The 15943-nt window shown below is 36.5% G+C and overlaps 1 long non-coding RNA gene across 2 annotated transcripts in view; it reads left to right on the plus strand.

The window, feature by feature from the left end:
• Positions 1-15274, plus strand: part of LOC113255796 (uncharacterized) — a 53087-nt gene extending 37813 nt beyond the window's left edge. For both annotated transcript variants that reach the window (XR_003316445.3, XR_007187962.1), the window contains one exon: positions 15107-15274. This is a non-coding gene — a long non-coding RNA (uncharacterized LOC113255796). The remainder of the gene's footprint in view (positions 1-15106) is intronic.
• The last annotated feature ends 669 nt before the right edge of the window (positions 15275-15943 follow it).

Genomic DNA, 15943 nt, shown 5'->3' on the forward strand with positions numbered 1-15943 from the left:
GTTTCCTTTGCCGTTCCACTGTTTTTTTCTCTTTCTTAATACACTTATTTTAACTCTTTCCTTTTTTTTCCTTTTCTTCCTTCATTCTTTTTTTTTTTCCCTTTCTTTTCTTTTTAAGTGTGATTTATAATTTTTTCTGGACTATCCTATGTTAAAGACTTAGTTCATTTTGGTGTTATTGTTTAATCATGGACTTACATCTGACTTTGAACCAATTATATCAATTTTGTAATTATTTTATTTTATTACTATTATTAATTTTTATTTTATTTTTATTATTTTTCCAACTGCTTATTGTCTATAATGATTATTTTATTTTATTTTATTTTATTTTATTTTATTTTATTTTATTTTTAAAGATTTATTTGTTACTTGGGGAGGGTGGGAGGGGTAGAGGGTGAGGGAGACAGAAATTTAAGCAGACACCCTGCTGAGCTCAGGGTCTTGATCCTATGATCCTGAGATCATGACCTGAGCTGAAACCAAGAGTCAGATGCTCAACCGACTGCACCATCCCATTGCTCCAATAATGATCATTTTAAAGGTTTCCTTTTTTAAAATCTCAAGTGTCAGAATGATAAGAGTTTGAATTTTTCTTTGCTTCTTTTGCTTTGCAAATGGTTCACTTTTTGAATTTTGTATTACATAGTATCAGATTTTTATTTTTATGTGTGTGTTAAAAGAACTGACCTGCAAATTTTATGTGAAGAGCCTGTGAGTGACTGTAATTCTTTTGATGTGCTTGGCACTGAAATATCTCACTAACATGATCCTAGTTCATGGATAGTCTCTAACTAGCAGTTTACCTTTTCTTTGAATTGAGTTTTATTATGGTGGAGGGTTTTTGTTTTATTTTGTTTTTTGGCATGTTGTTGGCTTTTTTTTAACCAAAACTTACAAGGGAAAAAAAAAACCTGTGGGAGCTAGTAATTTTTAATACCTTGGGCAGAAAGAACAAAGGATAGATAAAATATTATTATCACTGAAGCAGGCATTATCTTACTAAAGGGATTTTAAAAATATGCAGCATGGCAATAATTGTTGTGCATAACTGCTGATGTTCTGAGAACAAAACAATACTGCTAATATCTATATAATGCTGTGAATTTTATAATTGATACCTGACAATTTTATGGTTGACATTTCTGGACTAATCATGACATGATTTGTTTTTAAAGTCTGTAATTATAGAGTCAAGCCATGAGAAAATAGATCACTATATCCATAAGTGATAAATTCCTAAGACAATACAAAGATATTACACATCTTCATGCTATCTTCCTGAGAAGCTGTAATACAAACCACAAACCCTAGATTTCCCTAAGGTTCTCAGTTTAGGTGGTGGCCCTGGCTAAATGAATACTTAGGAACTGATTTAAAAAGATGAACTCTAAAAGTCAGAAGTAACTATGAAAGAATAGCAGATTTATGTATGATATCTGTGTTTCTTGTTAGGAGACATTTTAAAGTGTTACTGATAAATAATAAATGGAGTGTCCCAAAATGTTACTTAGTAAAAATTGGACTCATACGGTCATCCTATGATAAACTTGGATAAACTGTCAAATCTGCCTATATTTTTTTTCCCTAAGAACAGACACGTTTTATTCAGTTCCTGCCATTAAAGTTGTTTTTATTGGTTATTAATTCCAACTTCCTGCCTGTTAAAAAATCCATTTTTCATTTATTTGTTCTGAGCCATGCACTACCATGAATGTGTTCAAAAATTGTTTAAGCATATAAACATTCAGTTTCCCTGAGTGCTAGTCCAGTACTAGTCTAATGAAGTCACAAAAAAAGAAAAACTTGCTCAAGTTTTCTTTATACATTTTTACTGTTTCTCATTCTTCTTTATCTTCACGTTTTCCTTGGCCCTTAAATATTGGTATATTCCAGAATTCCAGCCTAGTGTCCTTCTCTTTCCATCTGGATCTATTATCCAGACAAATCCATAATTCTGGCTCAATTACTTCCCACTTCTCGATACTCCACATAGTATCTGACCATCTTTCACAAACATAGGTCATATTATTCAACAATATGATGATTTTTTGAGCAACCGCTGTGTTGTAGACACAATGTTAGAGTGGAGAAAACAAAATCAAATGAAATATTGATCTCAACACTTGAGGAGTCTATTGGATTACATATGTCCCCTAATTTTAGAAATTCTCGATGACTCTCCATTACTATAAAATATGTCCAGATCTTTAAGGCCACCACAGGTTGTAGTCCACCCTGTAATGAACATTTTGTGTTTTCTCTATATCTCTGGTTGCAACATCTTGAAGTCTTTTGGAAATCAACCCCTCTTCATTCAGTGCACCCACTTTTTTGGAAAAGGAACATGTGACTCATAACTAGCCAATCAATACACTGAATTCCCTAGACCACAGTGAATAATTTAAGGGTGGAAATATGGACAGGCTTAGCCAATAAGCACAGTTTTCTCTTCTTGGTCACAGACATTGATAGAAAATTAATGATGACCCAAGGTGATCCAATAAGAATCCTTGAACTTAAAAAAGACACAAGTCTTTTCCACTGGACTTGAACTTGGGGAGATGTCAGCTGAAGTTACTTTTGTCATACTGTGAATACAAAAAGAGAACCTATCTATATTATTAGGGTTTGATCAGGGAATGGAACAACTAGAAGCGACATGGAATAAGGGATGAAGAAGCTGATGCATTTCTTAATGATGTTGCACATGTGCTCTACCTGGACCCGTAGAAGCTGAAGGATGAGGTGCAGCAGGTGATAAAAGAGTTACAGGCCACATGGCTGTCCCATATCAACAAGGTAAAACAAATCCACATAGGCAGTCAACATAGTTTGGCATCCTACACCGACTTTCAAAGCTTAATGCCTACAGCTTCACTTCCACTTTCTTTTTTTCTTTTTTTTTTTTTAAGATTTTATTTATTTATTTGACAGAGAGAGAGAGAGACAGCCAGTGAGAGAGGGAGCACAAGCAGGGGGAGTGGGAGAGGAAGAAGCAGTCTCCCAGCAGAGGAGCCCGATATGGGGCTTGATCCCAGGACTCTGGGGTCACGCCCTGAGCCGAAGGCAGACGCTTAACGACTGAGCCACCCAGGAGCCCCTCATTTCCACTTTCTAAGTCTTGCTGCATTTCACTTGTGGCAAACCCTAATCCAGAATCATAGAGAAAAAAGAACTGTGGTTCCAGTTTAGCAAAAACGGCACAAAACCAGCATACCCTCTAAAAAAGGAATCAAGGGGTGTGTGGGTGGCTCAGTCATTTGAGCCACCAACTCTTGGTTTCAGCTCAGGTCATGATCCCAGGGTCCTGGGATGGAGCCCTGAGTCAGGGCTCCCTGCTCAGCAGGGAGTCTGCTTCTCTCCCCCTCCCCTTGCCCCTCTCTCTGGGGTCATGCTTTCTCTTTCTCAAATAAATAAATAATCAATACAGAAAACATGAATCTAAAACATGAACAAAAGAAAACTTGATCCTGTTAACATCCCCAAAATCAAGCAAGTCCTGGACTTTTCAGTTATGAATTAATACACTTTCTTTGTGACAAAGCACTCTGGATTGTATTTTCTCTCACTTATCAAAAGATAGAGAGCTGGCCCTAAGAACGGAACATTGCCAATAGCTGACACCAAATTCAAAATTGACAGAATCAAGGAGAGGGGAGAACTCTCACGCTTCTGATCAGGGGCAGATAATAGTATTCGTAATTTGGTGGTAGAGGGTAGAAATAGGTAAATACACATCCCATTTTAGCTTGGTGCTCAGAACTTATCCTTACTGAGGCAACAGCATTCCTGATCTCGATATGAAAAATGTGAGATTTTGAAATGTGGTTCTTGTTCCTATGGTTCTCTAAGTCCTATAAGAAAAAGACAAGCTTATGTTGAAATTGGTTCACTTAAATGCAGCCAGGAAAAAAAAAAATGTGGCTTTACTGAGAAATACCTTTCTCCCCAAGACCTATTCAAGGTCACTGAGAAATTTAAAGATTACAAAGCTGAATTCTCTCTTCCAAACTAAAGTTACTGCCAGCAAAAGCAGAGAAGTAGGAACAATAGGAGGAAATAATATTAAAGCCTGTGAGAAGCCAGGTTCCTCCAAAGAAGTTCCTATTTTAAACCACTTAGAAAAGAGGATGATTACCCCACCTGAAAGATACCACATAACATGTACTTGGGGGCAAGAGTCAGAGCAGTTCTATCTCCTGCCCCACTCAGTGTGGTAAAGAGTCCCAAGTCAGAAGCAAGGTTGAGACAATTAGATGAAGGGGATGGGCAGAGCAATGTACCTGGAAGGTATTGAGACAGAAATATGGGACCTCGTTCTAATACAAAGACTTGCTTGAAGGGGTGCCTGGGTGGCTCAGTGGGTTAAGCGTCTGACTCTTGGTTCCAGCTCAGGTCATGATCTCAGGGTTGTGGGATCGAGCTTCACATCCAGTCAGGCTCCGCACTGGATGCGGAGTCTGATGGAGATTCTCTCTCTCCCTCTCTCTCTGCCCCTCCCCCCCAAATGAATTAATGAATTAATAAAATCTTTAAGAAAAAAAAGACTCACTTGAAGTGATTTCTGGTCTTTCGTAGGAGACCATGGAGTTGTTTAGAACACATAGATCGAAAGCCCACTTAAATTTTTAGAGTGTTGTCCCATCCGCACTGGGAAACAATAGGCTATAATTACAATCTCTAAGACATATCCCAAATTCCTAATTCTATCACTGTGGAAGGGGGTGGGGCATACCCCGCATGTACATCTCCCATTTGACCACTGAGAATTAAAAAACACAAGAAAAACCAAATAAATAAACAAACAAACAAAACCCCAAACAAATAAATAAGGAAAACCACCCAGAAAAGAAGAATCAGGCCAACTGATTCAGAGTTACTGACAAAACAATTCCTTCTAGCACCAGAGCAAACAGGGCAAAGAACCCTTGTAACTTTTTTTTTTTTTTTTTTTTTGAGCCAGGTATTAGTGGACTCTTGGCCACTGTATTTTATTTCTCATTTGACCCACCCAACAGAAGTTTTTTGCAAATATTTCTTTCCTCTGTCATTGTCTTTTGCAAATGATAGGTTATTGTATAGAGGTAACTCTCCTGTTAGTTTGCCGGACCATGAAGAACTACATGAATAAGAATTGAAATTAACCAGAGGCATAGACCTGGACCTGGATACAATAACTGGCAACAAGGATAAGGCTGTTTTATGATAGATGGCCAAAAGGACAATCTATTATGGATCTTTGTTGTTTTTCAGCTGCCATGACCCATAACCTCAGTTTTTCAAGGGGGTCTCTATCCTCAGCTCAGAGTGGAGTATCACCATACACTTGGCCAATAGTACTCTGCAGTACTGGATCAGAAGTGGGAACCTGATGAAATGGATCCAATCAGAATGAATTATAGGACAAGCATGGGAGTGATTTAAAAAAAAAAAAAAAGGGTTTCCTCTCTTTCCCTCCAGCTTTGAACCGGGAAGAAACATAGGGCAGAAAGTGCACACCATGGTAAGGAGTGTGTCTAGCAAAATATGAACTCAACAGACAAGAACCAGAGCTGAGCAATGCAAAGAAACTGAATCCTGCTAGTTGAGAAAGGCTCTGAATTGAGAAGAGATTGAAAGCTTACTTACCCTTATCTAACCCTAGGTTTGTCAAGAACATAAGCTAAATATCTTTTCAGTTAAAGGTACTTGAGATTGAATTTGCTTTCACTTTTAACAGAAAAATAAATCCCAACTAACCTTTTCAATTTACTTCTCCCTCCCCAATCCACAATTTTATGCCACAATCGCCCAAAGTGTAACCAAATCTCACATTTTGAAGACTTGGCTCTTGGAAGGCTTTTTTTTTTTTTTTTTTTTAAGATTTTATTTATTTATTTGACAGAGAGAGAGACAGCCAGCGATAGAGGGAACACAAGCAGGGGGAGTGGGAGAGGAAGAAGCAGGCTCCCAGCGGAAGAGCCTGATGCGGGGCTCGATCCCAGAACGCCGGGATCATGCCCTGAGCCGAAGGCAGAGGCTCAACGACTGAGCCACCCAGTGCCCCTCTTGGAAGGCTTTTCACTGGAATGTCCATTTTCCTCTCCTGCCCAGAAAACTTCAGTTTCCCCTTTAAGGCTAATAAAAGTGTTGTCCCCTTTGTGAAAGCCCTCCCAAACATTCTGAATGGATGAATGTGCTTCCAAAGCTATTACCGTTTCTAAGTTGACACCTAAAATGACTGGTGAATCTGTTGTGTGTGTCACTCAGATACAATAACAAAAATAACAAGCTAAAACGACAACAATACAATATTGTAATACAATAACAATTAGCTGGTGGGTTTCTGTTTCTTACACCCTATTAGTTGCTTTGGCTTTCTACGGAAAATTACTACAGGTACCCTGCCCCCAACACACACACACCCCGTTTTCAAAAGTTAGCATTATGTTGCTTCACTTTTACAAAAGACCTATATTTAGTACCTTTGCTAACTAATTTGGTTCTTTGCTTACTAGAAGAAACCCAAAGAGGATTTTGGCTTTTACGGAAAAAAGTGAAAAGCAAAAGCAGCTTTCAGCATTTGTTTTGCCGCCAGCCTTTGGAGGCAGCCTGCATCCCAAGCAGCGAGCGCGGCCCCTCCAAGCTCCTTCCTTGGAAACGGTGCTCAGCACCTCAGCACCAACTCCGCAGCTTTGAACTGTATCTACGAGCATCTGGGCTTCATCTTGATTTATTTTGTGCATCCATTAGCAAGATGTGTCCCACGCTATCAGAAAAGCCTAAGGGAGGTTATTTTTTAGGTCTGGTAATGCTCAAAAGTTCTTCCGTATAAATTAGTGGTAACTTCTTTGCCTCATGCTTGAAAGTTTTCCTAGGAACGCTCTATTTTGGGATAGCACAGGGGAGACCTGCATGTAGGACTGAAAATAATTTGTAACAAGATACTGGCAGTTGCAGTTACATTGTCATTTCCAAAAAGTGTATTCCTTTTGTAAAATCATTTTTTTCAATGAAGTGTATCACTTCTTTTCCGAGTAGGAAAGTTATAATTCTTAAATAACACTATGCTTAATTGTAATATTTTGCATGAAATAGAAACTCAGTGAGTGTTGACTCCTAATTACATTTAAACGTTGTGTGCTTTTCTGTGCTAAGTTCCTCCAGAATTTCTTTTTCTTTTTATTTACTCCCATTTCAGTAAGTACGTAAGTTGGCTGAAAATAATAATTTCCCGAAGGCCAATAAACAAGAGTATTTTAAAACTGACAACGCTCTATTATTGAGGTTATGTTTTAAATGCCTTGCCTTATGTGGCTACCCTATCTGGTACTCAAGGGGACAAGTGACATAAATACAGACGGTGATTATCAAAACTATTTTAGGTGTTATCCTGGTGACCAAAACAAAGAATGTTTATTTTTAAATGGGGATGTTACAAAAAATATCATATCCTCTGTTTCCTTTCGTTCAGTATGTTCTAGCGTGGTGTTTTATAAGCTATTTTTCATATGTTTACGGCACAATGCTGACTGTTTTTATTAGGAAATGGTCTGCTGGCTGAGTGCCCATTCATTGTATCCCAGCATTTTCCCTCAGCTGTGTCAGAGCAACAAACCAAGAAGTTCACGACTTCCTCATTAATTCTGGAAAACTCATACCATGAATAACATATCATGAACCTAGGAAACTTTTTATGTCTTGACAATTGCTGGAAGTGTTTTATTTTATAACAGATTTCAAGACTAGGCGATTTAAATAGCAAATGGTGGATATTGTGGAAGCCGTCTGTAAGTCTCATAATTTTCCTATAGGATAATAATTGTGACGCAAACCCTGTGAGTTAGGTACTAATAACTTGTAAGCCTATTTCCCTTTTCAATGGTTTCTCATTTGTTGGTTTTATTACCATAATTTTTTATTGTGAAAGATAGCATAAGGGATCATTGTTAAAGGTCGATGTTTCCCATAATTTATGAGGACACTTCAAATCGCTGAAGTCCTAAAAGTAAAACTGGAAATCTTGTGAATATTTAAGTTAGAAATAATGCCAAGAGAAGGAAAAGTGTGGATTAACAGAAAAATGAATTTTTAGCCTATTTATGCGTTAGTTCCCACCCATTCACTCCTCCATTTTCTGCCTTTATATCAATTAGAAACCCACTCTTCTGCTAAACATTTACGATGCAAAGTAAGAGAATGACCTTGGGCTCTGGACACAGACAATCTAAGTCCTGCCTGTGCAACTTAGTTTGTTAATTTAATTTTCTAAACCTTAATTCCATTTGCTAAATGATGAGCAATTGATTCTGCTTATAAGTCTGTTATGACTATATTAGAGAAAATAAATAGAAAGTACATTATAAAAGAATGCCTTGCGATAATAAATAGGACATGTTTATAACAGACCCCCAACTAACAACATCAACAACAGCAATATTTATCAACCATGAGTATCTACTTAGGGTCAGGCATCTTTACAAATTCAGCTATTTCAGCTATCATGTAAAGTCCAGTAGTTACTATTGCCTTGTTGTTATCACTGCTGTTTTGTTATTTTGCTATTATTGTCCCATGTTTAGAAATAATGTACTTCACTAAATTAGATTCTTAGATTGGGAGAAAATCTCACTGTTATTCTGGAAAAGAAAAAAGAAAACAAAACTTAAGAGGGCCACACACGTTCCCTCCCTTCCCCTCAAAAACGAACTCTCCAGTTCATAAGCAGCTGTCCTAGTACAGGCTTCCCCCAGTATCCAGAAGAAATGCATTCCTATGAAACCTTTCATAAACCAAAGTAGCATAAGGCTAAGAGGCAATTACCATTAATTTACATAGGAAAAATTTTGAGCATTCCCAGACCCCTCCAAGATAACCTCTCAGGTTTCTCTGATGCTGTAGGATGATACGTCTTGCTAATGGATACACAGAATAAATCAAGATAAAGCACAGATACTTACACACACAATTCAGAACCATGGAGCTTGATGCTGACTCAGGATGCTGAGTGTAGTTCCCAGAGAAGGAGCTTGGCGGGGCCACAGCCACTGCCTCTGTACAAGCTGGCGCTGAACACAACTTTTGCTTTTCGCCTTTCTTTGATGACTGTGAAAATCCTCTTCAGATTTCTTTCGGTTTAGCCAAAACGGGCACTAAGTAGGTCCTTTATAAAAGTGAAGTGGTACAGTGCGAACTCTCAAGATGTAGGGGAAAACCTGTGTCTGCCTCTGGCTCTGTTACTGCTGGTTCCCTGCAAGTTACACATCGTCTTTCGGCCTTCACTATTCCCTTACGTTGTCCCTTTCACATCTTATGCATCATCTCCTGCCTAATATGTCTCCCAGATGAAAACCAAGATGAGTTTTTCTAGACATATATTTATTTGTTTTGGTAGAAAAAGCTTCAGATTGACCATTAACCAAAGATTATAGAGAGATTCATTGGCTCTCTCAGGGCATGCCGCTGTGAGCTTTGGGGGAGGTCTGTCCAGTCGGTTGGCCATTGTCATCCATCAACCCCTTCTATTGACTGCGGACCTACAAGGGCTATAACCATGTCACAGGTGCCACAAGAAATATTTATCCTGGGAGACCAAAAAAAGAAGAAAAAAAAAAAAAGCAGAGAACCCTTTTCTTCGGAAATGGATGAGCCCCATTCTTGGTTCATCGGTTTTGAACTTGACACAGCAAAGAAACAGAACGGTGGCTCAGTTTGTCAGCTGTAGCCCTGCCACTTGACAACCCAGAGGGCAAGTTCATCCACCTCACTACAGGGGCTTGTGCTCAGATCCCTCCATCCTGACTGAGGATTCAGAAAGCTCTCAGAGAATCCTTGGTACCACAGGCACCAATCCTCATGGGTTTCACAATGTGACCTTAAATATATGCCGATGACTTTTTCTGAGGGAAAACACTCATGTCCGTACATGTAAGTACACATCATACCAAATTAAATAAATAACCATTCTAATGTATGAAGTCGGAAGAGTCACTTTTATCTGAATTTGCCAGGGGGATAGGTTTCTACTGTCGCTAAGAACAGATTGGTAAGGTTTAGCTCAGGCTCTGCAACTTACTCTATTTGAGACCTTGGGCAAGTTACTTAACTCCTTTTTTTTTTCTTTTTTTTTAATGTTATGTTGGTCACCATACAGTAAATCATTAGTTTTTGATGTCGTGTTCCATGATTCATTATTTGCATATAACACCCAGTGCTCATTACAACACGTGCCCTCCTTAATACCCATCACCGGGCTAACCCATCTCCCCACTTCCCTCCCCTCTGAAACCCTCAGATTGTTTCCCAGAGTGCATAGTCTCTCATGGTTGGTCTCCCCCTCTGATATCCCCCCTTCAGTTTTCCCTTCTTTCCCCTAATGTCCTCCATGCTATTGCTTTTGCTCCACATATGAGTGAAACCATATGATAATTGTCTTTCTCTGCTTGACTTATTTCACTTAGCATAATCCCCTCCAGTTCTATCCATATTGATGCAAATGGTGGGTATTCATACTTTCGGATGGCTGAGTAATATTCTATTGTATATATGAACCATGTCTTCTTTATCCATTTATCTGTTGAAGGGCATCTCGGCTCCTGTCACAGTTCGGCTACTGTGGAACTTCTTTGTGCCTCATGATATAAGATATTTATACTCAGAAGTTGGTTTTGAGGGGCGCCTGGGTGGCACAGCGGTTAAGCGTCTGCCTTCGGCTCAGGGCGTGATCCCGGCGTTATGGGATCAAGCCCCACATCAGGCTCCTCGGCTATAAGCCTGTTTCTTCCTCTCCCACTCCCCCTGCTTGTGTTCCCTCTCTCGCTGGCTGTCTCTATCTCTGTCGAATAAATAAAAATAAAATGTTTAAAAAAAAAAAGAAGTTGGTTTTGAGAATTCACTTTATTGGTATGAGTTTAGAACATTCTTGTTAAACCTTCAATAATTGTCAGACAATATTACTTTAAAAATATCCAGGAAATTAGTACTATTCTACACCAATTTACATTGTTCAGATTCAGAAATTTTAAAAATAGTATTTTCTGAATTCTTAATAGACAATAGCATTTGATCATAAAAAATATAAACCAAATGTTGGGATATATCTTTTGGGTTTGCATTTGAATATGTTCAAATAGGATAATGCATTCAGTCTTCCAATAATTCATTCAAATAAACATTTATCTAGCTGCACACATACTGAACTTCTTTCTATTTTTTGTATATGCAAAGTTTGCTTCCAGTTCAAATTTTCTACAGCTGATTCTTTTCATAATTCGGGTATAAACTCAGATTTCACCTCCTCAGAATGGCCTTGCTTGATTACCCAATCTATTTTTGCTTCCCCCAAATTCTCTATAACATTGCCCTGTTTCATTGTCCTTGCAATCTCAATTACAATTAAAATTATCTAAATTGTCTGCTACTTATTTAATCTGTCTCCCTCCACTCCTGCTATTTTTGTTTACTGTTACATTACCAAGGCCCAGAATAGTTCCAGACTAGCAGTAGTAATACCAATAGCTTACATTTATGCATTTTGTGCACAGCTGACTTTATGCACTTCACATTCATTGACAATTTAATCCCAATAACAACCTTGCAAGATAAATGCTATATTACACTCATTTTACAAATGAGGAAAACGGGGCAAAGAGTGGTAAAACAAGCACCCATAATCACACAACTAATGAGTTCTTAACCACCACTCTACTCTACTTCTGAGTAGGCATTTAACACATAGTTGTTAAATAAATGACTAGATGTGCTAGGTTTGGGGCCAGGAGCTGAATATGCAAAAGTCAGGTCATGGGGCACATGAGTCTACATGAGGGAAATAGATATTGTAAGTTAATTAGTAAGATAACACTTTAAACTTATATGGTGATATATGTCAATTATATCTCAATAAAAGTGAAAAGGTAAGCAAGATGAATAAATTGATTCAATGAATCACTATAGATGCTCTGAAAGAAGCCTTTACAGAGCACATGGAGAGTATAAATGAGGGCATGGCATTTCCTTTGGACCTAAGTCCAGTTTTCTTAAGAAGATGATGGCTAATGTCTATTTTGAGGGAGAACAGTGAATAGGGAGGTCTTAAATGGTGCAGCATTGGGACTCTCTAATTCTATAATGTCTAAGAGACATTATATAATACAGTAGAAAATGCCTGAAACATGTAAGCTATCTTGACAACCCCCCAAAAACACTGCATGCGATTTGTTCATATCGCTGCACCTCTGTGGCTCTAGCTGAATACGTTCAGAGGCAAGCCAAGCTGTTGCCATGGATATGTGAACAAATGACAGTGTGGAGACAGTCTGGAACCATCGCTAAACTCGCAGAGAATAAATACCAACAAGCATTCCTCCATTATAAGCGATGCAATCTTTGTAAAAATTAAGCATAGGAAATTGCATCGTTTATTTCAAGAAAAGTAATCAATTTTGAATTCATAACCATTGGTCATAGCTGTCACCAGATAGAATTTAAAATATTCACTCAGTGTTATTAAAGCCTGCACTGTCACTATAACCTATCATTTAAATATTGTTCTTTTAAAATTGAGGGGTTTGTTTTTGATATAGCATTAATTTGGTTTCAAACAGCATTAATACATTGTCAAATTTTACAAGGGACTTTATAATGAAAAATGTGTATATTTAGTTTGAGAACACTAATATGTTAACATATATCAACCATTTAAAGAAAAAATAAGAAGAAATAGCAGCCTGATAATTGCTAATATTTTTTTATTTTTTACTGTATTAGTCACCATACAGTACGTCATTAGTTTTTGATGTAGTGTTGATAATTGCCAAATTTTTATCCTCTATAATCATTGACTTTTAGTGAAGTGGCCTTAGCTGGCATCTCATAACATATTTCTGCATATAAGGTAATTTTGCAGATAATTTAAATTTTATTTTCAAATTTCATTTTTACTTTTCAATTTTTTAATTAATTCTCAAGTTCACTTTGGATCATGTACTTTAAGAATATTATTCTTAATCATAGAGGACAATGTAGTTATTTGGAGAGGACTCTGCTTACAGATTTATGATCTTTCTCATTTTCTTTGAGAGACTAAAAAACTGGAAAGATACCGTACAGACTATAAACTAAATATGTTATGCTATATTATGCTAGAATATGTTTAATTAGTTAGAATATGTTGAAGATGAGAAACTTTTTAATGTATTACAGTTTAAAGATAGAATATCTATAAAATATCTATCTATAAAGATAGAATTTAAACTGTCCAACCATATATATATATGCATATATATATATATATATGAATATGAATGTAATGTTATTTTCTTGTGTTATCCTTGAGAAGCAATCTTGAATTAAATTGAATTGAATCTTGGGACACCTGGATGGCTCAGTTGGTTAAGCATCTGACTCTTGATATTGGCTCAGGTCATCATCTCAGGGTTGTGAGACCGAGCCCCACTCCCACCCCCACCCCGCTCTCCCACATGCACGCGCACTCTCTCTCGAAAAAAAGTGAATTGTATCATGAATCGAAGTAATCTTTAATAGATGATTTTTAAGTACTTCAGGAGGAGAAATATTTTTCCGTATGAATGTCATTTGCCTTCCTGTCATTAGTAATTAGTGTTACAGCTTCATAATTTGTTTCTTTTGTCTACCATAGCCCCAGAAATTTTTCATCCTATAACCAAACAATCAGAAGAAAATTTTTAAAAGTTGAAAGATTTTTTTTTTTTGGACAAATCAGAGTGGCACAGCATGTTAGATTGTCATGCCGAGCTTAGCAAGGTTGAAATAAGATTTCTTGGTCTTAGTAGACAATAAAAAAATATGCCTTTTCTCCTGGAGATTTTCTGGGTTAACATCAGGATGACCTTTCGACTGTACTTCCAATTAATTCAAAAGCTTATATTATATTAAAGTCAAAATTCCCTGAAAAAAAAAGAAACAGTTATTAAGAATATGTATAGTATCCTGAAAAATATCCTGATAAACTTTATTTTCATTTTCTAAATAGCTCATTTTCTGCCACTTAATAGTGTTTGAAGGTACAGGAGTATGAGAACAAAGAACACACGAAATATGAGCGGAGAGAGGAAATTAAAGGACCTATGGTATCTATTCTGAAAATGGGGAAACTGAATTGTAAGGATATTTAATACTAAAATTAAGAAAAGAGATACGAAAAGAAACATAGTGTTCTCAATGGATAGTGATCAAAAAGAAAAAAATGATTTGATTTGGTTTTTGTAAGAAAATGAATTAAATTTCCATTCAAATTCCTCAATCAAACTTGCTCACTCATATATTTTCATTTTATTCTTTAATTGAAGTTACATTTTAAAAAATATTTTAATTGAAGCTATACTTTTTCTGTCAAATATATTTTCTTTATCTTGCCTTTTCATAAGCACAAACAGGATTTTTCTACTCTTGTTCTTCTTTTCTTTTGCAAATTGGGCTTATTTATTTTTTAATTTAATGCATGGAGAAGGTTTTAAAATTCACATACAATCACTGCCCATTCGATTCACTGATATCACATTTCAGAGGTTTTTCTAAGCTGTTATTATTTTTCTTTATTTACACTGGTGGGTGCCATAGATGACGTTTTTGATAGTTATATAAGTCATGAAAAATTGTTGGCCACAACACTTAAGGGAGTTATTAGGGAGACACTCTTCGAATCATATCTAAACTACTGGCCTTAACATTTTTAACACTGTATTTCATTCATTTAACAAGTATGCATTTTATGTGAGTCTGCTAAGTATAGTTCCAGGTACTTTGCTTCCAGAATATTGTCTGAGTAATAAAGAGTGACTACTACTGTATCTTCAGTACCTGGGATTATTATTATTATTCCTGTTTACTACTGTATCCTCAGTAATCAAGAAAACTTTAAAAGTGTAATTAATAAATGCTCTCTGGTCTACCTCATAATACCGCAGGGAATAGTTCTAAACTGTCAATTATTTATTTTGATACATGACATTTTTGTAAGTTAAAACATATAAAATTTATAAAAAGACAATAATATTAAATACGTATTGTTTTCAGTTGTTTATGTAATTTTTTCCCTTCTCACTAGACTAATTTTTTTTTTTTTTTTTTTTTTTTTTTGTAGTCTCCACACCCAGCGTGGAGTCCAATACAGGGCTGGAATTCACCAACCTGTGATCAAGACCTGAGCTAAAATCAAGAGTCAGATGCTTAACTGATGGAGTCACCCAGGTGCCCCCACTAGACTAATTTTTTTTTTAATTCCTGGGAATTACCTTTGCAGAGCATAAAATAAACAACCTAATATATATTCATGTTCAATTATTGAATTTAATTATAATTCCAAAATATTAACATTTGAAAGAATGAAACCATCAAGCCTCAAAGTAATCTCAATGTCCAAGCCTTTATTTTCATTTGATCTTAAGAAGTTGAAACTTTTCCTAAGTCACTCAGCACTTGACAGAAATAAAATAAAAATTCAAGTCTCCTACTTTCAGAACATATCCCCTTTATTGAAAATTTTTTCTCTATCAAGGCTTTTGGTTTAAAAAAATTCCACAGTATCCACAATATAAAATAAAATTGGCACTGTATTTTAGATTTAAAGCAATAAACATGAAATGGGGTTGACTGCTGAGCAAATTCAATAATTCTAGTATCTTTTTAAACTTATTTTCTTGTAATATAACTTTTCTTGTGAAATATTAGTGCTGGCTAGAGATGGTTAGATGTGGACCAAAGATTCTGGGTAAGGTTGGGTTCTTCTGTGTAAGGAGGAATAGAGTTGTTCCAGGAACTGGCTGACCTCACCACCTTATATCCCGGGGGATCATATGGTCAAGAGACAATCTGAGTAGAAATGATATTAACTAGCCCTTCTCAAATTTTAGTTTGCATTACAATCACCTGAAGAGCTGGCTAAAACATGTATTTCTGGGCTCCACTTATAAAGTATCTG

Source organism: Ursus arctos, unplaced genomic scaffold, assembly GCF_023065955.2.
Source record: "Ursus arctos isolate Adak ecotype North America unplaced genomic scaffold, UrsArc2.0 scaffold_11, whole genome shotgun sequence".
Lineage (NCBI taxonomy): Eukaryota > Metazoa > Chordata > Mammalia > Carnivora > Ursidae > Ursus > Ursus arctos.